General features: G+C 47.5%; 1 protein-coding gene and 1 long non-coding RNA gene across 2 annotated transcripts in view; both read left to right on the top strand.

Moving 5' to 3' along the window:
* Ptprn2 (protein tyrosine phosphatase receptor type N2) overlaps positions 1-27,663 on the top strand; it is a 725,488-nt gene that overhangs the window by 553,121 nt on the left and 144,704 nt on the right. The gene's annotated exons all lie outside the window — the stretch shown is intronic.
* LOC116905400 lies at positions 512-13,122 on the top strand. The gene is made up of 3 exons (XR_004388522.1): positions 512-650; positions 3,411-3,413; positions 13,112-13,122. It is a non-coding gene; the product is annotated as an uncharacterized LOC116905400 (long non-coding RNA).

Below are 27,663 nucleotides of genomic sequence, written 5' to 3'. Positions count from 1 at the left end.
TAACTCTGTCTCCTGAGGTCTGTGTCTCAAATTCGAGAATGTCAGGTTCATTGTAGAGTTCTACAAACACAGGGCGTTCAGCAAGACTGCAGCCTGGTTAGCTAAATCTCTTGATCATCTGTAGTGTCACAATCCAGGGAGAGCTCGCCTTTCTAGGTTTCTTACCTTGGGAGGGTAGTGTCAGTGTGCCCATTACAGGATGTCTAGTCCATGCAGTAATTCTACTGCTCAGCCTCCATGGGAAGCAGAAAGTGCAAACGGGGTATAGTCCATCCCGATACTACCAAGTCCTTGCTACCCCTAAGCTAAGCTCTGGAGCCTCCATCCTTCCTTTTGACCCAAATAAACAACCAACAGCCAGGAGCATAGAGCTGGAATTCACTATGCAGGCCAGAATCTACTGTGTTCTTTCCCTGAACTAGGCTGTGGGGACACTTGTTATAGCCACTACTAGTCAACACACACACACACACACACACACACACACACACACACACACACGTATACACACACACAAACATACATGCATACACAAATGACAGCAACCATGAACCACAATTCCCTGTCTACCCACCTTAGAACACCATGACTGAAGGAAAGCTGTCCTGCCCTTTCCTACTCTTCTGACCTCCATCCCATTTACCTTATCGGTACATCCATATGCCTGTCACATCAAATGTTGCCGTGAGAATTTTTTCCAGCCACGTATATCTGCAAACATCCCGGAGCTGCACGAGGTACACAAGCCATAAGTGAGGAGGAGGCAGAGAGGTATTGTCACAGTCACTAGGACCCCTGTCCCGTAGTGATAGGGACACTCAGACAATCACACAGACTGCCCTGTCTACACAGAGCTGCCAGGATTGGACTCCCAAGGGATGGCTTACATTCAGTGGAATGAGGTACAAGGACACCTGTGCTGACGGTCATGTGACACTTCACAGTACAAGAAGAGCCTATGGGGTCCAGTACAAGGACAGGTGCCTCCAAGTGGGTGACCAGGTAAGACCTGACCCTCCAGGAGCTCATGCAGGAAATCTAAACACAAGCCCAGGATCAGGGTCCTTGGGATCAGGAGCTACAGGAGCAAGGGAAGGAGAGATGGAAAAACCATCCAGGCCCACTGTTCCCACAGAAGGCTCTGGCAGGGCCATCAAAGCTCAAGGTCATCTCCACACTCTGTTAAGTCCTTGAACTTTTGTGATGTTTGGTATCTCCAACCTGCAACTAACTGCTGCGAGAACTGGAATGTTCAGCTTTCCCCTTGGAACCTGTTTCTTCCCTTTGAAAGGAGGATGATAGCAGGACTCACAGCCTTCAGAACCACCAGGGCAAAACTGAACCCCTGGAGCAGATGTTATCTGCTCCAGCACCTCCAGCTGGGCATTAGTCCCAGGAAGACTTCCCTCTGCCCTACCTATGGTCAGTGCAATAGGCTGATCCACAGATGGCCGTGGGATGACCATGGTGCCAGCACCTAGAGACAGTTGTGGCTGCCTGGCATCAGTCACAGATGTCACAGAGCTCTGTTCTCCTGTATGGCCCTTCATGGACTGTCCAAGGACTCTGGAATACTCTTCTGCCCTCTCTACCCCATCTTATTTAATTGGTCACCACCTGGATTGTGTGTTTGTACCTCAGCCAGGGAGGGCATTCTTAGGGAGCAGCTGGCGAGGCCATGAGAGGGAGACCACAGAGTGTCAGAAGACTGTGTTGTCTACATGGAAGGTCGGGACCCCAGGGTCAGCCTCACCATCTGAGAGAGACAGCTGAGAATGCAGGGTCCAACTAGGGCTTCTTCGTATACAAAAGACAATGACTCCGAGGCACCTGAGCAGACTGTGCTGAAGCCAGACCTTTAGCTAGTGATGCTCTGAATATAAAAAGATACAAGGAGCTAAGGGTCTGGGCTAGGTGCTAAGGGGACTTGTTGGGGGAATGGGGCTGCAGCTCTGAGAAATGTGCCTACATTCATGCATGCTGGTGATAAACCATATAGGAAAGGGACAGCAGGAAAGACCCAAGATCCTTTCCACACAGGACGGAGGACATTCCTCTTTTGTGGAGAACAGGATAGACAAGGCACACTGGAGCAGCCTTGTTTCCCTCCAAGAGACATTGTATGCTAGATTCCAGAAGTCTGTGCTTTACAGGAGAAAGAACAGAATAGATAACACTTTCTGTGACTGGTTCCTCTCACTCAGTGTGACACCCACCCATGTTATACCTGTAATAGGACATATAGGTTGCTCCTCTTATTTGAGAAGCAAGTTAAATCTTACAGCACATCAAGGTGGGGAAGGCATGGCAGCAGGATTGTGGGGCAGTTGGTCACAGTGCATCCCCAGCCAAGAAGCAAACAAGATTTCCCCCTGATAACTCATCTCCTCCAGCAAAGCTCACTTCCTGAAAGTTTCACAACCTTTAAAAAGAGTGCTAAATATTCAAATACATGAATTTCAAACCATTTCACATTCAAACCGTTGACTCAAGATCACCTCACATTTTAAGGTTAAATGTGGCTTATCTGTCCCCCTGCCACCGAATGCTTGGGTTACTTTGCCACTCAGGTCTTGTGAGTGGTACTGCTATGATGTCAGTATGCAGGTATCTCTCCAAATCTCTGTTTCAGCAGAGGTGGAACTGTGGAAATGCATGGTACTTCTACATTTAATTTTCCGAGAGACCACCAAGCTGTTTTCCAAGATGACTCATAGTTGGCACAACCCCACCCATGCTTTGTGTGTCTGGTTGTTTAATAACAGTCATCCCATCCGGTGGCAGCATGTCCTTTCATGGAGACACCTACGCGTCTCCATCTCATGAAGCCGTGATGAAAACCTCACTGAGTCATGAAGAAAGCAAGGGGGCTGGGGATGGGGGACCAGAGCCAGAAGAGATCAGGCTGGATGCTGGGTGCTCTGACAAAGAGGGCAAGTGTACCCTCATCAGGTGTACAGTCATCTGGAGGGGGAGCCTTAAGCTACATACTAGTGAGACTCCCAGAGCCACTGAAGAGACAAAGGTGGTGAACATCAGACCTAGAGATTAACCACACTCAAATTTCTGTGTGACTTGAGGGCTCTGCTGATCTTGATGCCGACTCTCAACCTCTATAAGGTAGAATGCCTTCCTTTTCTCAGTGTGAGGATGGAAGCCGGCATCACAAGGAAGAAGCTGCCTATGCTCCCTTCCAGACACAGAGTGTATCCCTGTGTGCTCTATACGACATTTCTTGCTCAGAGGTTCTCCTCTGTCATATCACAAGCAATAAGAGTCTCCTAATACATTACCATTCAAATAATAAGCTGTTGCTAATGAAGAAGAACTCAGCCAAAGAAGACCTTAAGCAGAATTTAATTTGCAATCAAACAGTGCATGATGGAGGTAAGGGTCTAAATCTTCCCCAGAGAGTATTAGGACCCCAGATCCTAAACTTCTAAGCAAGGGGTTCAGTTTACAGGGACCCTCACAGGAGGCATAAGAGGGAACCTAAGGTAAATAATAGAACTTGCAGGAGATGAACCTTAACTACGGTTAAGAAGAAGCTCCACATGGACCAAATGCCCACAAGGAAGATGCTTGCAATCAAGGCTCTTTCATAGCTGGGGACCAAGGTGTAGCATGTGATACAGCTTCAGCCTCACCTATGAAGACAGTGCCGTGAGCTTGAGGCTCCACAGGTAATGAGCTTCTCCATGGAAAGAGTTCCCTCACACTCACACAAGAACAACTGCACACTCAAGGAAGGCTTTCTAGTGTCTTTGAAGAAAGGGTTCTCTCACACCTGAAGGTATTATCACACTCAAGAAAAGGCATCTATTTGACTTGAGGAGTTATCTCTGTCACACTCAGGGCAGCATCTTCTGTCACACACAAAAAAAGAACCTCATTTGTCACACTTGAGACAGAGTCTGCCATGCTAAAGGAAGAGTCTTGCCAAGGAAGTAGCCCTGCCCTGCCACATTCTCCCCAGCCCTGCCACATTCTCAGGAGTACTTAGTTCCAAGTGGCACCTCCCAACAGCATAAGCCATCAGAATGCAGTGCCTGGATTCTCTGCTTCTTTCATTTCTTTGGCCTTTGGCAGTGACCCATGTTCCTGAGTAATTTGTCTCCGCCAACTTCTATACCCTAAAAATCTCAATGCTTGTAGCTTTTAAAGGTTTTTTTTTTATTGTCTAAACTTACACACAGAAGCAAACTTGCTGCTGGCTTCTCTGCATACCCTTCACGTCATCACAATAGAACCTGGCTTTCTAATTCTCACCTGAAAGAAATAGCTGACGCTACACGGCACACACAGTTCTTGCAGAGAACAGCATCGCTGTGTTCTCTCATGGGGACATTGCCTTCGGCAAATAAGTACATGAATCTCCTGAGCACGGCCTTCAGACCCTGAGTCACTGCCTTTCCATACTTCAATTCTCTCCTAGGACATTGGCAAAAACCCACTTTTGAGTCTGTGGAAGGTTCTTTGAGAGAGAATTGGGCTTGCAAGGCAGTACAAGTACATAGGGGACACTGATCAAAATCATCTCAATGTGGTCACCATCACAGCCATGGCAATCATCAGTATTAATGATCTCTTCTGTGAACCCCTCCTCTCCCCCCAGGTTTCTTTCTAAAGTATTGTAATTTTGAGTCACTTCCCCTGCCAGTCCTATAGGTCTACAGCCTGGTGACAGAGCAACTCTATGTAGGTCTACAGCCTGGTGACAGAGCATCCTTAAGTGGGTACATATCAGATATAATGTTGGCATGGTGACAGCATCTAGACACAATGGCGGTGCCTAGGAAGGGGAGTGAGCAATGAGGTCATGGGCCTCAGTTTCCGGACTTGTGCTAATTCCTTGGCATTCGTGTTTCCTAGAGTCATCTGGAAAGGCTCTGTCCAGGCTGTATCCTTGTACATGTAGGACATGGACCAGAACACGTTTAGTCTCATCACCAAGCTTAACTCCTCAGGCTGAGCTCTTCATCTTGGCTGCTGCAGGATCCCAGGCACAGTACCCTGACTCCCTGGATGTCTCCCTTTGCTGGGGTAGTGAGTCAGTCAGCCACACCCAGATCCAAGAAAGGCAGCTCAGCCAGAGAGAAACACTAGCTGAAACGGACAGTGGGCTCAGCATGCAGTCTCCAGAGATGGTCCCAGACAAGGCGCTTCCCAGAGTAAGTTTGAGTCTTGTTTCAGTGAGAATAAAAGAAGTGAACTATGACATACTGCAAGACAGCACATGTACAACACAACAGCATCAGAGATCACGTGGTACAGATTTAGAAAGCATCGAGGCCTAAGCATGCAGAAGACCAAGTGTGCTGACACTTGTAAATATATTTCCTTCAGGGACAGTACTGCTCAGCTGAGGGTGTAGACAAAGGCTGCCTGCAGGGGCAGGCTCAGTCGGAGACACCAAAAGTTAGGGTAGTTGGAATGCTATCCCAGATTCTGAATCTAATCATGGTGCCAATTGTACTTATAGTAGATTTTTAGAAACATAGTGCTGTCTTCTAATGGTGAGGAAAAATTGGTGAAGAGAAAAATTAATTACCATGAACTAGACACTCATTTATATGTCATTAGATATTTGCTTTGATATCTTGTAAGAGCACTGCTCTGTCTATGGGGCCCATGGAGCTCAGGAACTTATTCCACCTACTACCTGTTGCAAGGATGACCACTCCCACAACAACACAGGAAGGAGGCTGGCATTTGAGCACTGTCCTGGTGACCGGTCCAGCTGTGCAGCTGGTATAGTCCTGACTTCAACAGATAGCTTACTATTTCAACAAAGAAGAGATTTACAGTGGTTTTAATGGTCCCATGTACTGGGCAGAATTGAAGGACAGAGGGGCTTGCCGGTATGATGGACTGCTGCCTTCCTTGTTAGGCAAGAAAGTCACACAGAAACGAGGCCACCTATCCACATACCCAGGCTTGCCATCAGCCAGGTCAGCCACAACAGGGGCCACACTTGATTCTTCTATCAGCTGCTGGGGATCCTTAATAGGAGCTGTTTGTCACAGGGTCTGAATTAAGATGTCACTGTTTTTGAGTGATGGCTGTGGCCACCACTTATAGGCATATGACCTTTGAGCAATCTTGTTTTGGTTCCAGCTCTGATAGTCATTTCTAGCGTCACTAACCTACTCTGGTTGCCCCTTGTCTCAGACTTGGTAGCAATAGGTCCCAGTTGCACTGAGGTGGGAGGAAGAAGCTACAGGAAGGAGGCAAGGAACTAGACAAGTGAGACTACCTATGCATGGGATCAGAGACCTATTAAAGATCAGAGGTAGGGGCTGGAGAGATGGCTCAGCAGTTGAGAGCACTGACTTCTTTTCCAGAGGTCCTCAGTTCAATTCCCAGCAACCACATGGTGACTCACAACCATCTATAATGGGATCCGATGCGCTCTTATGGTGTGTCTGAAGGCAACTACAGTGTACTCATATACATAAAGTAAATAAATAAAATCTAAAAATAATCAGAGGAAGGCTGAGCAAAGGAATACTCAAAGGGTCACAAACTGCATCATGTATCTGTAATCCCAGTTAAAGCAAGAGAATCATGAGTTCCAGGACGACCTGGGCTGTATAGCAAGATCTTGTTTTAAAAAACAAATATCCCCCCAAAAGAAGGTAACTCTCCTGACTCCTCTGTATCTGGTCCTGCACAGGAACTATGGGAAACAAAGCTGTAGCAAGCACATATTCTCAGCCTTCCCACAATCTATACCTGCCAAAGACTGACCAAGCCTCTATTCATAGCACAAAGTTAGATCTGGATGAATTTCCATTTGGCTGAATAGGACAGGGCCTCCGTCTCCCACTGTACCTCTTGTTAAGGACAGTCAGCTTCCTCCTCTTTCTTGTGATGGCCACTGACATAAAAAACAAAACAAAACCATCCCAATGTGTGCTGTGAGAACTGCTGAAGGACCAGAGAGACCTTGCAGGAGTGCCAAGGAGCCCAAGTTATGCAGCAACCTAGAGCCTAGAGTCAGGCATCTTGAGTGCATCTCAACCTCTTTGGATTGCAGATCATGCGAGGCCCATGATTCCTAATATGACTTTGAGCCCCACTTTTCTATAGAACTCCATGTCTATCAGGGTGTCTATTTCACCTCAGAGCAGAGGAGCTCGCACCAATACTTCCCTGTCATTCCTTTCTCCCACGTTTTTCTCTCATTTCTCCTTTAGAAGCAATGCCTTGGCCACGTTCTCTCAGGCCACCGGAAATGGTGCCTTCTGTCTTGGGTAATATCAGAACAAAGGACTGGGATCCATCAAGCCGTGCAGTCAGCTCCATGCACCTTCATTAAGTTCCTGAAGTGAGGTCAGCTTCCACCCCTAGTCAGCAGGGAACAACCTCAATTAAGCTGCTGCTGGGGGCGAAAGGGGCCTCCGAGAACCGACCTTGAGTATTCCAGCAGCTGCCTCTGATCCTCACCTTGGTGAGGACCCTCCCATGAAGGGAGGTGCAGGCTTCCCTCCTGAATGGGATCCTTCAGCGGGGCACGGGAGGAGGGGGGCGGCAATTAACCACTCCGAGGAGCTGTCGGCTTTCTGCGCACACCCTCAGCCTCCTGATGCCTGGATGCTAAATTATATCTGACATTTAATTTAAATGCATGGTGCTTTCATTCAAAAATAAACCTGCCGCCGCCGTCAGAGTAGTCACTGTATGAATTTTCCTCTTGTTGCCTTCTCCGCCTCTCTGACCCCATCCTCACCTTGTGCCGCTCACGCAAACTGGAATTTAGCCCATCTCTTTAGTCTGGATATTGCTCCGTGCACCCCAACCCCTGGGCTTCCCTCTGCATGTCAGGATGTCTCCATTTGCAATTTGTAACAGAGAAAGAAATCAATTCTTTGGTATTACTGCTGCGCATGACGCCTCAGCCCATTATTGGGCATTTGGATGCCTTCTCCCTTTGGTTCCTCACAGTCAGTCAAATATAAGACTCCCCAGCCAGCTACGGCTGGAAGATGTGGACCAGATAAGACCGGGAATGTTCTGAGAAGCCTGTGGTCTGGTTTATCTTTCCACAGTGGTATGAGGTGGGTCCCAAAACACAAGCCTGCCTGAGAGAAAGACCAAACTGCTGTCCAGGAACACAGCAGATAGCCCTGCCTGGCCCCACCCAGGCAGCTTCTCCTGGGTATATGGTGCTATCAGAACCTAAACTTTGCTTGTTGCCAATATCTCAGAGTACACTAGACCACTTCCTTCTGACTGACTCAAGCAGGCTAAGGAGGCCAAAACCCTTCTCCATCAACATTCCCTGGGTAAGTCATTTAGGCTTGCTGTAGTGTTTTGAGAAAGTCTCCCAGAACTTGGCCCCCTGATGGCACCGCTAAAGGATGGAACCTTTAAGAGGTAGAGGCTGGTGGGAGATTATGAAGTCATGGGGCTGCTGGAGGACTGAGAATTCCCTGTGTAGGTGAGTTGTAATGAAATAGCAGGCCTGGCTTGTCCCTGGCCTCTGGCTCCTTCTGCCCCAGTCAGTTACTTTTTATTTCTCCACTGCAAAGCCACACAGCCGGGAGCCTTCACTGGGAGCCAGCACACTATGACTTATACCTGCCGCCACCCTATCATGATTCAGATGAACCTCTTTACACTACAAGTTATCCAGCTTCAGGTGTTTTGTTATAGCAGTAGAGAAAAGAGCCAGGAATAATAGGAGACAAGCCAGGCATCATGGACTTTGGAAATAAATCAGAGACATTCCAATAGATGTCAGGTAAGATACATGACATCTGAAGTCGTGGGCCCTCACTAGGAATTGGCTGTTCCTGGTTGTGGGGCAGGGGATGTAGCTCTAAGTTTGATTTCCATGAGCCTCCACACCACTGTACATCAACGTACATCTATAGCAGTTGGGTGTGAAGGGGAAAAGCACTCTCTGCTACCCTGCCCTCTATCCCTGGTCTTCTAAAAAGGTGGGGGCAGGGTGTTGTCTCTGCCTGCTTCTGCAGTGGCCTGCTATAGCTGCTGCTCCACGTAACTTCTATGAGGTTTGAATTCTGACAAGAAACAACCAGTTCGACAAAAAGATTTCTTACCAAGCAGACTGGGCTATGTGAGCCTTGTGGCCATCCCATACCCAACGCATACCAGAGGCATTCCCCACATATGCCTAAGCTCTACAAGAAAAAACATGACCAGAGTTGGGGCCTATGCCTGCAGGGGTGCAAGTATAGATGCAGCACAAAGTGAGGCAGGGTCCTCAGGGCCCCTCAAAAGCACTGGAAGCCAGGGAGGAGCCATATCAAACACCAAAAGTATTTGTCCTGGGCTATCCCTAAGAAGGTCTTTCAACCACTGTGGTTCTCTTCCATTGGCTCCACCTTCTTGTATCCAAATGACAGGGGCAGTGATAATTGCTCTGCTTTTCCTTCTGTAGTTGGTGTAGAGCAGACAGAAGGCTTCACACAGGCATCTTTTCTGTCTTTCTTCATTGAGTGTGCTAATAGCAACAGGTACCTCATGTGTTTAAATATAAAGGCTGCAGCTTCATGCTGTATACTTCATAAGCACGCCTAGACTCCTGTCTGGAACTGAGGGTATGAACAGTCACTATACCATAATTCCACTTGGTGATTTAAACAAAGGAGGACTGTGAGTTGGTTTTTTTTTTCTTTATTAACTTGAGTATTTCTTATTTACATTTCGATTGTTATTCCCTTTCCCAGTTTCCGGGCCAACATCCCCCTAACCCCTCCCCCTCCCCTTCTATATGGGTGTTCCCCTCCCCATCCTCCCCTCATTACCACCCTCCCCCCAACAATCACGTTCACTGGGGGTTCAGTCTTGGCAGGGCCAAGGGCTTGCCCTTCCACTGCTGCTCTTACTAGGATATTTATTGCTACCTATGAGGCCAGAGTCCAGGGTCAGTCCATGTATAGTCTTTAGGTAGTGGCTTAGTCCCTGGAAGCTCTGGTTGCTTGGCATTGTTGTTCATATGGGGTCTCGAGCCCCTGATTGTGAGTTTTTAATGTCGAGGCAGGACCCTACACATGCTCACTGATAGCCTCCTGCTATTTCCAGAATGGGTTGTACATTGTCCTAATTGACTCCAGAGCACAGGTCTCATCCACTGAACCCTAAGAGGAGTCCCCAGTCCCTGAGACACTAAGGTGAGTGTTCTACTACAGCCCACATTTTCTGAATTTCAAACCCCTTGAGACCCAACAAGATGTGGGTTGGCCCTGACTTTGGGGCCAGTCAGTTTCCCAGCATTTAGCAAATATAGATCAAATATAGCCACAGTCAGGAGTACCCACAAAGCTATCTCTAAAGCAAAACTGCTCATATGAAAATGGAGTATTTCCTGCTTGATCACCCTGAGAGTTGCATTCCCATCTCCCTCTCTGAGGCCTCCAAAGTACCATCTGTAATGTGTTGTGAGAGAGGAATCTGCAGCTACATGTCCCCCTCTCCTGGGCAAAAACAACTATTGTAATGGCTCAGATTGGTCAACATGGAGAATGAAGCAAAAGATACTGTCTTGGTTAGGGTTTCCATTGTTGTGAGGAGACAAGATGGCCAAGGCAACTCTTATAAAGGACATTTAATTGAGGCTGAGTCTTCTATTGGTTATTTTATTTATTTACATTTAAAATGTTATCCTCATTCCTGGTTTCCCCTCTGCAAACCTCCTATCCCATCCCTCCTCCCCTCTGCTTCTATGAGGGTGCTCCCCCATCTACCCACTCATTCCTACCTCATTGCCCTAGCATTCCCCTACATTGGAGTATTGAGTCTCCACAGGACCAAGAGCCTCCCCTCTCAATGATGCCAGAAAAGGCCATCCTGAGGCTGATTTACAGGTTGAGAGGTTGAGTCCATTATCATCATGGCGGAAAGCCTGGCAGTACCCAGACAACCATGGCACTGGAGGAGTTGAGAGTTCTACATCTTCATCCAAAGGAAGCCATGAGCAGACTGGCATCCTGAGGCAGCTGGGAGCGGGCTCTTAAAACCTACCCCCCATAGTGACACACTCCAATAAGTCCATACCTTCTAATGCAGTTCCTGGGCCAGGCATATTCTACCCACCACAGGCAGGACAAGCCCTTGCCTTCAAACCTTGAATGCAGTCAATACCTCAAAAAGCAACATCTGAGGAGGAAGAACATTTAGTTATGTGAGTACTGGCTAATACACTGCAATGCCCACACAGAAAGACTGTGGGCAAGGGTGCTGGTCTGCCCACACCTGACTGCTCATCACCTCTCACTAGCCCTCCACAGGCTGAGGGAGAACACAGGCTCCATCCTCAAGAGCCCAGTTGCAGTATGATTTATTTGGTGTGCCAGGCCCTTTAAAGGAGCCCCAGTTGCTAGCCAACTGGCCCTTTAAGAGAACTGCTTGATGCTATGACCTTCAGTATTGGTTGCCTCTTGGACTTTTGGGAACCAGAGAAGATTAAAAAGGCTAGCAGAGGCTGGGAAAGGGAGTGGGATTGGAGTAGGATCGGAGTAAGGTCCAGGTGGCAGAAGAGTGGGGTCAGAGACGACAGTTGAAACAGGAAGAAAGAAGATCCTCTAGGGCTAGAGGAGGGGAGAGTACAGGAGGGGAGGGGAGGGGAAAGGAGGGGAGGGGGGAAAGGGGAGGAGAGGAGAGGGAAAGGGGAGAGAAGGGGAAGAGAGGAGAAGAGGGAAAAGGAGAGGGGGGAGGAGAGGGAGGGAGGAAAAAGGAGAAGAAGAAAAGAAATTGAGCAGAGTAAAAATAGGAGACAGTTGAGGCAGGAGAAGCTGAGCTGAGCCAGAGGAGATATTGTTAGGTGACAGTTGAAAAAGAATTGGTCTGGCAGAGTGAGACGACAGTTGGTGACATTTGAGCCAGGTGAAACTGAGATGAACAGACAGGCTAGAACACTTGTTCCGGCTTGGAACTGCTAGCTTTGGAAAAGCTGGGAGAAGGGACCGTTTAAACAGACTGTTGGGAAACTGAGGGAAGAACGGTTGGTTGGGAGAAACATTTGAAGGCACTGGGCTGCAAACTGAGAAGAGGAGTTAAGAGAACTGGTTACCATTTGTAAGAAAAGAAGACAAAACTAAAGATTAAAAAACAAACGAAAGAACAACAATGACCCAAAAGACATACATTTTACACCCAGTCTTCAAAGAACTGTAAGCAGATACGTAACTATGGGGAGAGCTTAAAGATATGTGACTTCAAGGACCAGAAGATGGGACTTCTACAGAGCCCAGAGCACCTCCAGGACAGGCGGCTCTCTGCAGTCTTCTTCACTACACAGTAATTGTAGTCTGGCCATGTACGTGTATCTCTATCTCTCTCCTACTAGAACTCTATGTGCAAGCATTGAGACTGGTGTCCCAGAGAGGAGATTGTTTTTTTATACTTAGGCTTCATGGATGACTCTTGTCCTCTGCTCAGAGCACCAACTGTTGAGAGAAATGCAACAGGCCGTTTTCTGTTGCTGTAATAAAATGTCTGAGGCTAGGTATTTTACCAAAAAAAAAAAAAAAAGGAATTGTTCACTTATTACTGTGGCTGAAGAAAACCCAACAATGATGACAACATTTGGTGAGGTCCCATGACATCTTAGTGATCGCGTGGAAGGATGGCTCAGAGGTGAAGAGCACAGGCTGTTCTTGCGGACGGTCCCTGTTTAATTCCCAGCACCCACACGGTGGCTCCACAGCATCTGTGACTCCAGTGCCCACTTTGGGCCTCCACTAGCATCAGGTACTAACATGGCACACATACATCCATGCGGGCAAAATACCGATGCACATTTTACAACAACCCGCATGGTACAATAGGAAGCCAGAGATGGAGGAGTGGCCAGAACTATGCCAATCCTTCCTGAGAGCGACGCCCCTCCTTTCCTCCCACAAGACTCCATCCCTGAGAGGTTTTCTCCTTTCAACACTGCTTCATGAGATCAGGCCTCTATCCATGGGCCCGCAAATGTGTCCATACTTAAGTACTCTCAGACCACTGCAAGGCAGCCCGGCGAGATGACTTTTGGGTTGGTGTTGATAGAGGGAACAGGCAAAGACACTACGAATGGGTAGAGGTGTGAGCTCCAGCAAGTGGGTTCTGGGTTGTATTTCATGGTGGAGGTGGGTGGGAGCATGGTTTCCTCTCCTCAGGTTTGTTTTTATGCTGGCAAGAAACAGCCAGCCGAGGTAAGAAAGCCTTTCAAGCTCCTCTTTTAAAGACATGCAGAGACCAGTGTCAGTTTCCCCGTCCCTGGTTTTCAGCCAGTCCTTGTTGAGTGAGACTGTGCCATGACAAAGGCACCCCAGAAAAGCTCCGTTTAGGAAGCCTCAAGAACCGACTGAGTACCACAGAGCCCACAGAAGGGTAGCGTGGCTGCTTGGATGTGAGTTAGAAACCAGAGTTTATGATCTATTTCTAAGCCACAGGCTTCTCCTTCAATGTCTTTCAGTCTCCACATTCTGCAAGGCAGTTTACCTGATTGTTTTTTTTTCCTCTCTGGCAAGTGGGGAATTGTATTTCTGTCTCCCTCACAGAAAGAGCAAGATAAGTTATGTTTTCATGTGACATTTTGACCACCTGATCATCACACGGGCAGAAACGTTCAAAACAGTGAGTGGGGGAGCTTGCATTGTACCCAGGAATCCTGTGGTATTTTATTTCCACCTGAACCCTCTCCTAAAAATCTCCAGGCACTGTACACAGCAGATAAGACAAATTCGCTCCAGAAAGAAAGCCAAGCCACCCATGGGTGTAGTCCTCTAGCTCTCCCAGCAGCCTAGGGGCAGAGAAGGGGATGGCAACCTTCCAGCAGTTGGAGTGGCTTTGGACACTGTCCAGAAGGCATGCCAAGACCCTGGGCCATGCCCAGTTCAGCAGGACAAGGACAACAGCTCTGTAGTTGAGTTCCACTTTTTATCTATCTGGTATCGTGTGTTGTGGCCAGGCGATAGGCCGGAGGGGCCTGAATGGGCCCTGATTCACCTTTTCTGCAGGTGAATTTGTAGCCAATGACCTGATAGCTTCCATTGTGAAAACCTGATGCCCTAGGGAATATGTTAAATTAGATATATACTTAAAATGTTTCTATTCGTAGGAAAGGAGTACTCCCATCTCATACGTTTGCACAGTTGGTTTCCATTGGTAATGCTGTTTGGGGAGTTTAGGAGCTGTGAACTTGCTGTAGGAACTATGCCTCTGGGGGCAGAGATTAAACACCTCATGGTTCTTGCACTTCAAGTTGTCCGTTTCACGCTTGTGTTTGAAACGTAAGCTCTCAGCTCTCTGCTCCTTCAACATGCTTGCCTCCCTGCTGGGATAGACTCTTACCCCTTGGGATAAGCATAGACCCATGGTTCTCAACCTTCCTAATGCTGCAGCCCTTCAATACAGTTTTACGTGTTGTGGTGGTGACTCCCAAAAGTAACATTATTTTCATCGCTACTAAATAATTGTAATTTTGCTACTGTTGTGAATTTTAATGTAGATAGCCGATGTGTAGGTTTGTGGTCCTAGAACTATGCCTATGAAAGGGATGTTCAACCCCCAAAGGGGTCACGCCCCATACATTGAGAACCGCTGGCCTAAACAAAGTATTTTTCATCAGTAGGTTGTCTGGGTCATGACACTTTACCACAGCAACAGAAAAGTTAACAAACACCTTGAAGATAAGTAGTGTAACGCCAGCCACATGGCCTCAGTGGCAGAGCACGTAGCCGGAGACACACTCCTACGGCCTAGTCAGAAAACAGAGATGCAAAGTAAAATGCATCTAAACGAGGCAGAAATTATTTTTAAAGCAAGAAAAGCCATGATAATTGTTAAGGCCCGTGCCATCCTGAGCTTATCCCCAGAACCTCAACACAACTGTATGAATCCAAGCGTAACTACCTCCCCTGCTGATAGCCATGAGCAGACTGTGTGGGGCTGCAGATTTCAGACCTGTGAGGATCCAGTGGGCAGGGCATCCTGTTCACGACTGTAGACCCCCACAACCACTGTTGATAATGTCGGTGCCCAGATAAGGGTAGTTTGGAGTTCATGGGGATGACGTTGAAATGAGGCCAGACCCCTGGAGCTGGAGCTGTCCCCTACACTGAAGGCTCCACACGTGACCCTGGGTAACTTGAAGCTCTCTGGCTTTTTTCTGCTCAAGAATAGTTTGAATAGTGAGAGTAAACTCCCATCTTACAGGGACTTGGGGGTCAAGAAATGAAAGCCCATGAGGGTGCTCAATGCTATACTGGTCAGGACATTGCAGAGCCAAGAAAACTCAGGAAATCGCACAGTTCCAGGGTCTTTTCTTCCTCAGCTGCATTTGCCAATCCCAGCTCCTTCCCATCCTCAGGAGTCTCTAGGTTATGTGGACCGTTAGCTATAGGCCCTGTCTCCTCTTGATTTCTGAGAGTACACAGCATCAGTGTGATCAGAAGTACATGTGAGCATGGGAGCCATATCTGAAGCAGCACAGAGCTGTGTTCTTGCCTCGGGGACTTATGGGTATTTCTGAGCCATCAGACACCCACTGGCTGTATTTAAAAGCTGGCATCCCAAGCATTAGCTGCCTGGTACTAAAGGGCCCAAAACGATCTGGGGCAAGACCAGGCAGCATTTGTTCTGCACTTTTTGTCCCCTGCGGTTTTGGTATAGACAAGAGGAGCTGCCAACCTGAAGCAGAAAGCGTTTCGGCATCTATCTGTACAGTCCAAGGCCGTACGTCCCACACATCCCACATCCTGCATCCAGCATCTCCTCACTTCCTGGAAGTCCTGCTGCAAAACTCTGTGGTGATCTTGCCTTCTTGGAGAGCCCCTTCTCCTTTCTCTCCTGTTGTCTACCCTAATGCCAAAACTGTAGTGTTCAAGCTCAACCCACCTAAATGTTGGCCTCCTGGGATCCAGGAAACAAAGCACCATCCAAGACCGAAAGAAGCACGCCGGGCGCAACCAGAGTCTGTCGATTCAGCCTGCGGATGTGGAAACCTCGTTTCAGTAGTTTTTGTTTTTTAAATGATATACTACCAAGAGAGCCCCACAGTGTTTAAAAGTGAAAACGTTTGTGTTGAAATAAAGTTCGGAAGAACTTCCATCAGGGCTAGAGAGATGGCTCTGTGGTTAAGAACACTGGTTACTCTTCCAAAGAGTCTGACTCCCAGCGCCCAAGTGACAGCTCACAACTGCCCAGAACTCCAATTCCAGAGGATCTAGCGTACTCTTCTCAGATCTGCAGACACAAGGCACACGTGTGGCACATGGACATGCATACAGTAATACACCAATGCACACAAAGTAGTAACTTTAAAAGTTTAAAAAGAGTGTCAGTCACCAGAACATCAAGGCTCTTTAGAACTTTAAGAAGAGCATGGAGGAGCTACAGCAGCCAGGCTCTGTGTGTCCCTGTGTTTCAGGGGGGATTATAGCCCCTGTTTAGAACTCCTGAGCCAATCCTCACACTTGCCTTAAATACACTTTCCAGGTTATGGGACATCTTTAGGATACCTGCAGTCGCAGCCGGGTTATATGCAGACATTGTAAAAGGACTGCATACTCAGATGTTTCTGCCCTGAAAGCTACGCCTACTTAGACCTAAATCACAGAAATGTTCCAGTATCCCCACAGACTGAGCCCACCCTTGTGTGGCCATGCAGGGCCCCTGATAAGGGAGAAATGACTCCTAGCTGTATTTGTGGATTACATATCTTGTTGCTGTGACAATATATCAAAAAAACGAAGTGGAAGGAAGGGAGAGAGGAAGGGGGAGGGGAAGGGGAGGAAGAGGGAGGGAGAGGGGAGGGAGGAGAAGGGGAGGGAGGAAGAGCAGGAGGGAGAGAGGGGAGGAGAAGGAGGGAGATGGAGGTTTTAAAGGGCATGGAGGAAGGCTTGGGTTTCTTTGGTTTTGGGGGGGTTGCTTCATAGTTCAGGGGTACAGTCTGTCATGATGGGGAAGTCACACAGCAGGAGCTCAAGGCAGCTAGTCACCTCGCATCAGCAGTCAGGAAGCAGAAAGAGATGGATGCCAATGCTAGGCTTTCTTTCTCCTTTTCGTTCAGCTCAGGACCCCAACATGTGGAATGGTGTTGTCCACAGTTAAGATGAGTCTTCCAACCCCAGTTAACCTAATGTAAATAATCCCTCACAGACACAGTGCTAGAGCCTCGTCTCCTATATGATTGTAGGTCCTGCCAAGTTGACAATATTAACTTTTACATTCTACATGTGGTTCTTAAGCCTCAGCTCAGACACAGAGACATAAAGGAACCGTTACTGGCAGAAATGCTACCCCACCCTACCCCACATCCCTGAGACAGGACGTAAAGTCAGGTTTCACCTGGACTTCAAGGGACCGTGTCTGCATGTCTCATTGGTATATGTGCCCAGCATGCTCAAGGATATACAGGCTCCCTGACCCTGCACTGAAGCAAGCCTGTCTATGGTACCACAGAGAGAGAAGAGAGAAGAGAGAGGAAAGGAAGAGAGATGAGAGAGAGGGGATGGGAGGAAGAGAGGGGGGAGAGGGAGAGAGAGAGAGAGAGAGAGAGAGAGAGGGAGAGAGAACACAAGCCATGTTGGTAAGTGTTCATGTGACACCATTGCCTAGCCACAAGTAGACAGCTCTGGCTTCTTGCCCCATCCACAGAAGCATCTGGCCAGGTTGTCTAGGGCAGTAGATAGACTTAGGTAAAAAAAAAATCAGTGGACAATTCAGAATGTATACAAAAGCATCACAAGACATTGTGAAATTAACTTTTCAATGAGCAAATGAAATAAAGTACAGCTGACCCAGGAATCGGGCTGATCATGTTTGTCTACGATGCTGGGGTGGCCCTACTAGGGCTTTCTCTCACAAAGGAAACACACTGCTCTGGGAGCATCATGGAGCTTCTGCAAAGGGCACTGGCTAGGAGTAAACTTATTCTACCCTTTACAAATGTCAAGTCATCACACCAGGACAGGAGGGGTACATTTGTAGAGGAAGACTATTACCTGGCTTGCAGAACTAATGCTTCTCAGCTGGCCCTTATCAATTATGTCCTGCTCTAACTATCTTCTTCTGGAATGATTGGAACCACATGTAAGGTACAAACACAATACCCTGTGCATAAACAAGACCCCAGGAGCTGGTAAAGATACCCTGCCATCTTCTTCACCAATGCTATATTTCTAGCCACCTCTGCCTTGCACTACCAATAAATTAACCAGACAGAATGGGACTCCTCTAAGAGGTACAACGCACTTCGTGTTTACACCTATTGAGTCTGAAATCCCTACTTCCAGTGTCACAGGGCTGACTCCAAGACCTCTAGCATGGAAAATATCTGTCGCATACGGTCATGGTTTTGATTTCTCCCTCACTGAACCTTTAAAGGCTTTATAAGTTTGTACATTGTGGCTTCAATGCACAGATTGGACACAGGGAGTGGTTTAACCCATAACTCCCGCTAGGTGTTTTCAACAAGAACAGAGTGAGTTCCTGAGGCCCTCTAGGTTTAGCTCAGAACTCTCCAATCTCACTGAGGGCCACGTTCCTCTGAGCAGTGATAGGAAAGGAGTGGGTGTTGGAATCAACAAGGAAGATATTTCATGATGAGTGCCAGTCTGTGATCTATTACGTTTAGAGACACCTAGCATTCACACATGCTGGAATGTAGAGCTGGGACCCACACAGGCAGAACTAGAATGTGCAGCTCATTCCCACAGCACTACACCCATGGCTTAGGACTCTGCAATGGCTGCCCTAGGTTCCTCCTTGAAGAACAATCTGGTGAGCTACAAGCTTGAAAACCATTCACCTTCAGCTCTGAGAGGGCTAAAGAGATGCAGGAGAGCTTCCCCAGACATAGCCTCATGCTATCACTCTTACTTCCAATACTCATGCACCTGAGTCATAAAATCCATTGTCAAATGTACCCTTAGCCCCTGAGAAGAGCTAGGCACTGAGAAAACACTCTGCATTTGCTTGCAGGGTGAGTGGTTGAGCAAAAGAGATCTTTTTCCACACAATGCCACACGTCTCCCATGAAAAATCTCTTACAAGTGAGACGAAACACACACACACACACACACACACACACACACACACACACACACACACACACATCCCTGAGTTGAGGATTCAGTCCAAGAGTTAGGTCAAGTCTTCAGTTGAAAGTATGTTATTCAACACCTCACCCTTTAAAATAGGCTTCCATAGTTTTATTCTACTGCTTGCTTTGAAGTGCTCTCTGAGTCTTGGGCAACCTAGTCATTTCTGAGGAGGAGTGTTGAAGCCTTACTTTTAAATCCAGATCTCCTGAGACTGTGTGTGAGAACAGATAAGATTCAGATCCCTGGGAAAATCACACCCTTGTTGGTCCATTGGTTCCTGTGACCTGTGTGCCCACCACACAATAAGACTCGGCTGGTTCCAAATGCACAGGTAAATTTGTCATATTTACCAGCGTAGCCTCAGTCTAGTTCCAAGGTGTAATGTGATGGGCTATCTAGTCAAGGTCAGCGAAAGCTGCCTGACCCATCTCTAGTCCAGCTAGGCCATGGGAAGTAGGGCCAGAAGAAAGCTAGATACCAGCCACTAGAGCCATTTTAAAGCAGCACAAGGCACATGGACTTGCTGGTACTCAGTAGAGTGGGGTCCATGGTCCCTGGGAGCCCCAGTGCATCATGAACACTGAGCTGCCTATGACTCTCATAGGATAGTGACACCTTCACAACAGGCCACAGTAGCAGATGCTGAACAATCGCCAAGGTTTGCACACCCACACCATGAAAGGTGGGAACATGGACAAATCTGGGGTCAAACACTAGGCCCTAGTTCGGATGGCTTCAGATGGCTAACCTGTTGGCCCTTACTTCTTGTTCACAGAGGTATGATCTCGTGGCCTAGGGCTTCATCCGTGGAACAAGCTTACATTACCATTTCAAAGCCCAGGGAAAGGGCATTGTTCCAGGAATAAGTATAGCCTGTAATATCTTAGTAAGAAGGGAGCATAGTTAAGAATAGATAATTCTATTTATTCTAGCGTCTTGGCTGAATCACTGTTTAGTCATTGGGATGTTGCTAAAATATTTGCACATCTCTGGGGATGGGAGATGTTGAAAGCTGGCCTTTCCCTTTCTGTCTCTTACAAACCCAGACGCCTACCAAGCTTACAAAGAAGTACATCTGCTACCGAGAGTGTACATGGTTCTTGTATTAGAAGGTGGGTTGCATTCATGGAACATGGCTGTATGCCCATTGTGGTTGAAGCACACAGGCATGGGGAATGAGTCCTGAGTTCCCACGGAAAGTACATTGGCTGTTTGTTCATCTGCTAGTGAGTCATGACTGAACCCCTCTGTACTTGGTCCACGATCCCCCCAACAAACAGGCAGATACAACAAGGCAGCCATATCGCAACAGAGCTTTGTGTGTGGCCTCAAAGGACAGAAAGTAACCTTGACCTCTTGGGAAACTTGACGTAGGCTTGGTAGAACATGGGGAAAGGGTCAGGAATGATGCTAAGAGATGTTATAACAACAGAACAAGCTATACAAGAACTTCAGGCAGGAGGCACCACGGGGACCAGCCATAGGCCATGACCAAGTGATAAAATAAGTTCACAGGAGCGAAGTGGTAACTGAGATGACATCTGTGGACATGGGTGGGGGACTTCGATATAGGGTCGCCAAGATATGATGCGATGAAATTCCACTAGACAGGCCTCTAGGGAGAAGTACATCAGGAAAAACTACTGAGGACTGTGACAGGCAGTCACACAGAGAGGCAAACCGAAGAGAAGGCATCCCAGGATCCTCTCAAAGCAGTGTGAGTCCTCACAACTGGAGGGACACAGAGCAGTAGGTGTCAGGAAGGAAAACTGGAATATGGGAAATAGGGTTCCATGGTTGGAAGTTCAGGGGTTATTTGCTTTAGAGACAGTAAATAAGAACAAAGGCAGACCCGAGAGCCTCAGGAGACCTGTGCTGAGCTGACAGCAGTGTGAGGAACACCCTCAGCCTTCCTAGAGACATCAGGCACTGGACTATGGTATGCTCTTCAGTGATGTCCCAGCTTACCTGCACTCTCATATTCCCAGTATCCAGTTACCTACCATCAACTGTGGTCCAAAACCGCTAAGCAGAGGATTCCAGACCGTCAGTACATTTTAAGTAATTTTCATGGCAGTATAGTACAACAATCTTCCTGTTTTACTGGTTATGACTTGCTCACTGCACATAGAGTCTGATGCTCTCTGTGACCACAGGCACTCTTGAGGACAAAGTCCATCACGTCCCCTGAGGATAAAATGGGGGAGGAGCCATACAGTGTTAGCCCAGAGACCCAGGTTCCAGAGAGTAAAGACCATTTTGCCACTGTGTTCTGAACACTTTGCTCTGTCACTTGACCCAGTGTCAGAACAGAGAAAGGAACAGGGGATGCAGAAAAATGGAGGTGGGGGGTGGGGTGGGGAGGGGGGCTGTGCTGTAACAGAAAGCATCCTGGGACATTGAGGATAAATGAGAGGACATACCCAGTAGTCCAGACAGAGGGCGCTGACCCCTCGCAGAGGTCAGTAACATGAGGAGCCACCCCATGTACCATTGCATTATCTTTGGAGTAGAAGTGAGGTTCTTACTACGATGATGGGGCTGGGCTCCAGTGGGGAGTTGGGAGAAGTGGGAAAACACGGGGGGGGGGAGAGAGAGAGAGAGAGAGAGAGAGAGAGAGAGAGAGAGAGAGAGAGAATATAAAGAGCCACACAGAAGCAGGTTCCCATGCTTCCTCTCATGGCTAGCTGTGCTGTGCTTCACAGGGGTGCTGGACTTTGTGGGATGGGATACAACCAAAACCCAGAGCCTAAAGTGGAGGATGCACAGAACAGAGCATGCCAGCCATGTGGCCTCAGTTACCCTGTGTCCAGGCCCTGCAGATGCTGCTATTGGAGAAACAGGGACTCCCCCCCCCCAACTTCTGCATAGTCCAGAAGTCATGCCCTTACCATGAAGCGGCCCTGGGGAAGTTAAGGATCTGTGTGAAGCCTCAGCTTTCGCCATCCCCACAGGTGAAAGGAGAAGTGGACCCACATTTACCTTCCACCATACCTGCAGCAGCAGTGGCCTCGCCACCAAACTCGAAGGTCACCATCTCACACTTTACACCCATCCAGTCTCCGAGCAACTGCAAGAGGAGGCTGGCCATCAATTTCCGAGTTTTCGAGTTTAGTGGTTCAGTCAAGGTGGCTAATGATTACCACACAGTTCTCCCCTTGCACTTCACCTGCTCCCCTGCCCCCAACAGGGCAAACCTGGCGCATACGGGGCAACCTGACCACTGCCACTCCCTACGGACCACCCTCTTCCCTAGAGAGGAAGTGCTTTCCAGTGGCCGTGTGGGTGCCCCCTCCAAACTTGCAAGTCCTTGGAGGCTTCTATTTTCTTCCACCCTCCAGCTCCCTAGGTAGGTGGAAAACAAGCACTCACCCCACCAACTACCCCAGAACGTCTCTTCTGAGGAGCAGAACTACCAAACCCCACCTGTTTTGGATGATGTTCTTTAACCTTGAAGTTCCCTATAAGCCACACAAAAACTCCCTTTAAAGAAGGTCAACTCTGGAAAAACTGAAATGGGTTCAAGACTGAACCATGCAGTGGGCACAGCCCCTCAAGAACAGGGGTTCAGGCAACAGACAAGTCTACCTGGGCCTCCCGTAATTCCAAACCAACCACACAGGCGGTTTGTGGTACAGCTCTCTTCTTTCTCTAGATAAGGAGATCAAAGAGAGGTAGCATACAGCAGTCTGTAACGCACAGCACAGTTTCTGTCCAAAGTAACATTGGCTCACTAGTGGCTTTCTGAGTTTCTCAGGTCTTGGTTCTTATGTCCCAGTATCCCTGTCTGGATTCACAAGGCCAGGGGCAGTAGAACACCCTGTCTATAGACAGCATCCTTTTCTGAACGCTGTTGTCTGAGTCTCCCTCCCACATCCCTGGCAGGCAGGAAGCTCTCTGGGTGGGAGTTGAGGGCCCAGACCCGAGCTCAGTGGGTCTGAGGGTCTGATTCAGGGTGTGCAGGGCTGGCCTGGGTGGGAAATCCATCCTATTTGCTCCAATTTCATTAACCTCATATAAGAAGCAGGTGAAAGCAATTTATGCAAATCCTTTTTCAATAGTCTGAGACATTTTACCTTTTGATAATAGGCAGAGAGGCCGAGGAAAGAGCTGCAGACAAGCAAGTTTTGAGGACCCAATTTAAAATCTGAGCTACCTTTCTTCCCTACCTCTTCAAAAGCTTTTCTGAGGATAAAGAGTATAATCCCTTAGTTGGGTACAAATGTTTGAGATTTTGTGTTTCTAAAATCCAATTTGAATGAGTCCTGAACTTTAAAGCTGTTTTGTCTTCTGTACCAAAAGGCACCAAGTGCCTCCGTCCTGGAGAAAGTAAGCACCTCTGTCCTCGGCCCAGCGCCTGGAGGGAACAGAGGCTCGGAGCTCCATCCTCCAGCTTCAGAGCTGCCGGCTTCTTCTCAACAAAGGCCCCTGGCTTTCTGCCTGCCAGCCAGGGAAGCCTCCCTGCCCAGAGCAACCCAATTCACAAGCACCAGGGAGCTGAGGCAGTGATGCAGGAAGGTCCCTGGAGACCTTCCTTTGGATCTTGGTACAACACCACATCTGGATCACTGGATTCCAGAGCTGGGCTGAGCACCCCCTCTACAGGGTGCTCACTGCATGCCTGTGGATGCGAGTATGTAACCCTCCAGGGGTAGACAGGGCCCATCCAGAGTCACAGGGTGAGCTGGGGCCACAGTTCATGTAGCTAAGAGGGTGGCACTGGGCTAGTGCTGGGCCGTGACATTACCATTGGTTGAGGAGGAGGAAGAGCCTCTAAGCAAGGGGATGGATACCAGCTTGGAATGTTACCACAGCATGGACCCCAGATTTTGCAGGGCTAAGTTCACAGCCTACAGCATCACACTTGATCATCGTAGATGCTGTCCCATCCCTCAAGCCTTTTTCTCAGTAGCTCACAATCCCAACAAAATTTACCATCAGCCACTACAAGCTTGTCGTGTTCAGCAGTTCACCTACATTAAGTATGTGGTGTTATACGGTCATCCCTACTATCCATCGCTAGAGCTTTCTTGACTTCCCAAACTAGAATTCTGCGAGGACAGAATTAACAGTCGCTCTCCCGTTAAACAGTTATTTTCCAGGCTCCTTCTAAGCTCTGGTGCCCATCTTTCTCTCTGTGAATGTAATAGTCCCAGGAACTTCCCAAAAGTGGGAGTATACAGTATCCATCCTTTGGTGACCAAGCGTAGCATCTTCAGGGCCTATTGTGGAATATGCCAGAATCTCCTTCCTTAAACACATAAACATTTAGGATGTAGATGGACTACATGTTTATCCACACATTTTAGGAGGGAGCCTTATTAGCTGCTGGGAACAGTGCCTCTATGACCATACGTGCACTGACGTCTATTAGGGTCCCTGTTTTCAGTTCCAGAAGAGGAACCACTGAATCCTTTAGTGACCCACACTGACCGGAGGACCCCGGCTACCATCTGCATCTCCATCAGCACCCCAGGCTCAATTCCCCGTCCCCTTGCCAGCACCTGTTACATTATGATTTTCCCAGTTGCCATCCCCAACAAGTGGGTTCTCAGTGCTCACTGGCTGGTTTCCCACATCAGCAATGCTGGGTTTCTTCTTTGTGTGCTTGCTGGCATGCATGCACATTTTTGAGAAATAGACTGTCATTTGCCCACTCTGAACTGAGGTGCATGTATATGTGTGTATGTGTGTGCATGTGTGTGTGTATGCATGTGTATGCATGTGTTTGTGTGTGTGTGTGTGTGTGTGTGTGTGTGTGTGTGTGTGTTTTAAAAGCCCCCTGTATACTGTAGATAATAGTTCCTTGGTAGTGTCCATTAAAGGGGTTTTTTTTGTTGTTGTTGTTATTTTAAATTTGATGAAACCAAATTCATCTATTTTTTTTTCTTTCTTTGCTTGTTTTCAGTATTATGTCAAGGAAGTCATTACCAGATCTGATGCAGGGAAGAAGTCAGTGTTTTCTCTGAAGTCAATAGTGGTTCTCTCTCTTCCACTCTATTTTGAGTTATTTTTGCAGCTAGATGAGGGTCTGAATTCTTTTTCCGAGTGAGGGACTCGTTTTCCTAGCACCATTTATTGAAGAGAATGCCCTTTCCCATGGATTTTTTTAAGGTCAATTTAATTTTTTATAGAATATGGGGAAATGGCCATTTTAAGTAAAATTTAAGTGAATTTCAGATCAGCACCATTTTTTGAATTATATTTAACGTGATCTTTAAAATATTGATAATATAAAGTCAAATATTGACTCTTTTCAGTTTAACATGTGATATGTGATTTTTAATTTACTATAGATTAATTATGTAGGAAAATGTGATCCATGAAAAGTAAACTCAACGATAATATATCATGTTTAGTTTGGGAACTAAATACATATTAAAACGGAAATGGGACTTTAAGTAGGTACTGCGTCTTCACTGATAAACAAAAGATGCTTTATTGATCTGCCCCTGGCTATTCTCACCCAATCCATGTAAAAAGTTCCTGCTTTAACTGCAGAGTTTTGTTTATAAGGGGAGAGATAAAAGGAAAGGTGTCAGACTGCTATTTGTAAGTGAGCTTTGTTAGTAAACACATTGCAGATTCTGCCCATCTAAACTTTTAATACTTTAAAAATTGGTTTGGGAGCACCCATCCTAAATGTTCAGTCCAGAATAAGCTTTAAAGTGAGTCATTTTGACCAAGTAGCTGTACTGTCGGGTGCTTTGCAATGGATCTCTGAGTGTGAAGACCTTAGTGTGAAGACCTTGGTGTGAAGACCTTAGTGTCAAGACCTTCCATGTGGCTGGCAGCAGTGTGAGTATCAGAAGGCTCAGTCATAGCTGGTTTGAGATAGGAGAGGCACCTTTCACTGGCCATGGCTTGGACAGCCCTGGAAGAACTCACTGGGTTGAGAACAAGGACCATGAAGCTGGGAGTATGTAAGTCACTTTCAGGCAGGTTGGGACAGGGAGCCCACACCTCACAATTCTCTCTTCTGTCTAGGACCTGAAATGCTGCTGTAGTGCTCCATGGGTGAACCTCAGGTTGGGGTAGAAACAGGCCTATATAAAAACATCTATGGGGTATGTCAGTAGAAGAGGGACATGATGCCCATCACTGGTGGGAAGGCAAACTGAGCCTCCAAAGACTTGCTTTCTCTGCAGCCAAGAAGCCTGAAGCATTTGGGGTGCAGAGGCTAGTCAGGGAGCTTGCCTATTACTGTGGGAGAGCATTTCTGAGTCTGTCAGGAGTTGGGGAACAACTGTGGTATGTCATAGCCCCAGGTCAGAAGTACAGTCTAGCAGCCACAGTGGAAGCTCAAGTCGGATTCCTTCCCTCACCCTGAAATCTCCACCTGGAGCAGGTTCTACCAACAAGAAAGAAAGAAAACAGACTCTCATTCTGGCTTTGAGAGAAACCATTGACATGTATCCCTTCTTCAGCTTCCCAAGGAAGTCATGTGGTCACCTAGGCCCAGGGATCACTATATAGCCTTGAATAGAACTGTGAATATTTGGCATGGTCCATTAATGTCTGACCACAGAAGTTAAGGCCCAGAAGTTAAGGACTTAGAACTCTGAGAGGGACTTGTTCATCATCTGTGAAAATTCAGCAGTGCTCTCAGTTGACATCAGCACCTCTCTCAGGTCCAACTCATGGGAAGTGACTTGTGTTGTTAGCTGTCTACCCTACCAACGACAGCCTCATAAACAGGAAATATCTTGTAATATTTATGGCCACACTGTAGCTGTTATGGTCCCTTGAACTTAATAAGAGCCCAATAAATGTTCGATGATCTGATGTTCAATTAATTAGTTGAGGGTTCTCAAGACCCTCTCTACAGATGATTATGTGTGAAGGGGTGGAGATGGGAGGGAGGGTAACCCCAGACAAACCACATCCATTCTGTTATGAGATAGGGGACAGCAGAGGGCACCCGGGAGAGCCAGAGCTAAAACAGACTGGCTAGGTTTCTGTCTCTGTGACCCTCTCCTAGCCCATGACAGTCTAAGGAGAGGGGTTACCACAGTTCCCTGATGACAGCTGCTTCTGAGTAGCCATCCCTAAGAGGCTAGTACCCTGCAAATTGAGACCCTCCTGAGAAATGCCCACCAGTTTAAAAAGCAGTTGAGGACAAACTACCTTTTCTAGAAAGCATTGCTGACCTTTACTAACTTTTTGGATAAAGCTGAGTCATGGTTGTGCAGAAGCATTTATCACAATAGTTTCTGAACTTTGAAAGTTTTTTTCTCTCTCTCTCTTCTTACTCTTCTTCTGCAAACATTTCAAGTGTAGGGGCAGGGGAAAGAAAGATAGCTTCTTAGAAGTCAAATAATAAAGTTTAAATACTGGATCACTAAATAGCTCATTTTCATTCAGGAATCCCAACGCCGTCCAGTTTAAGAATTTATCTCTCACTGGATTTTCAGCTGACTTCAAATATTTGCCTCCCCAAATTACTCAGCAGGTAGACATATCCTAGAGACCAGCTTCCTTCCTGCGTGAGCCCCCTGTGGAGGCTGTAAAGTCCCCTAAGCCCAAAGTCAGAGAACATTTCTGTCACATTCTCTGGGAGTGTGGAGTCTGAAATAAAATGTGAGCGAGGCCCATCCCTGCC

This window comes from Rattus rattus, chromosome 7 (genome assembly GCF_011064425.1).
Source record: "Rattus rattus isolate New Zealand chromosome 7, Rrattus_CSIRO_v1, whole genome shotgun sequence".
In the NCBI taxonomy this organism is placed as follows: Eukaryota; Metazoa; Chordata; class Mammalia; order Rodentia; family Muridae; genus Rattus; species Rattus rattus.
This window is presented reverse-complemented; position numbering and strand designations above follow the sequence as displayed.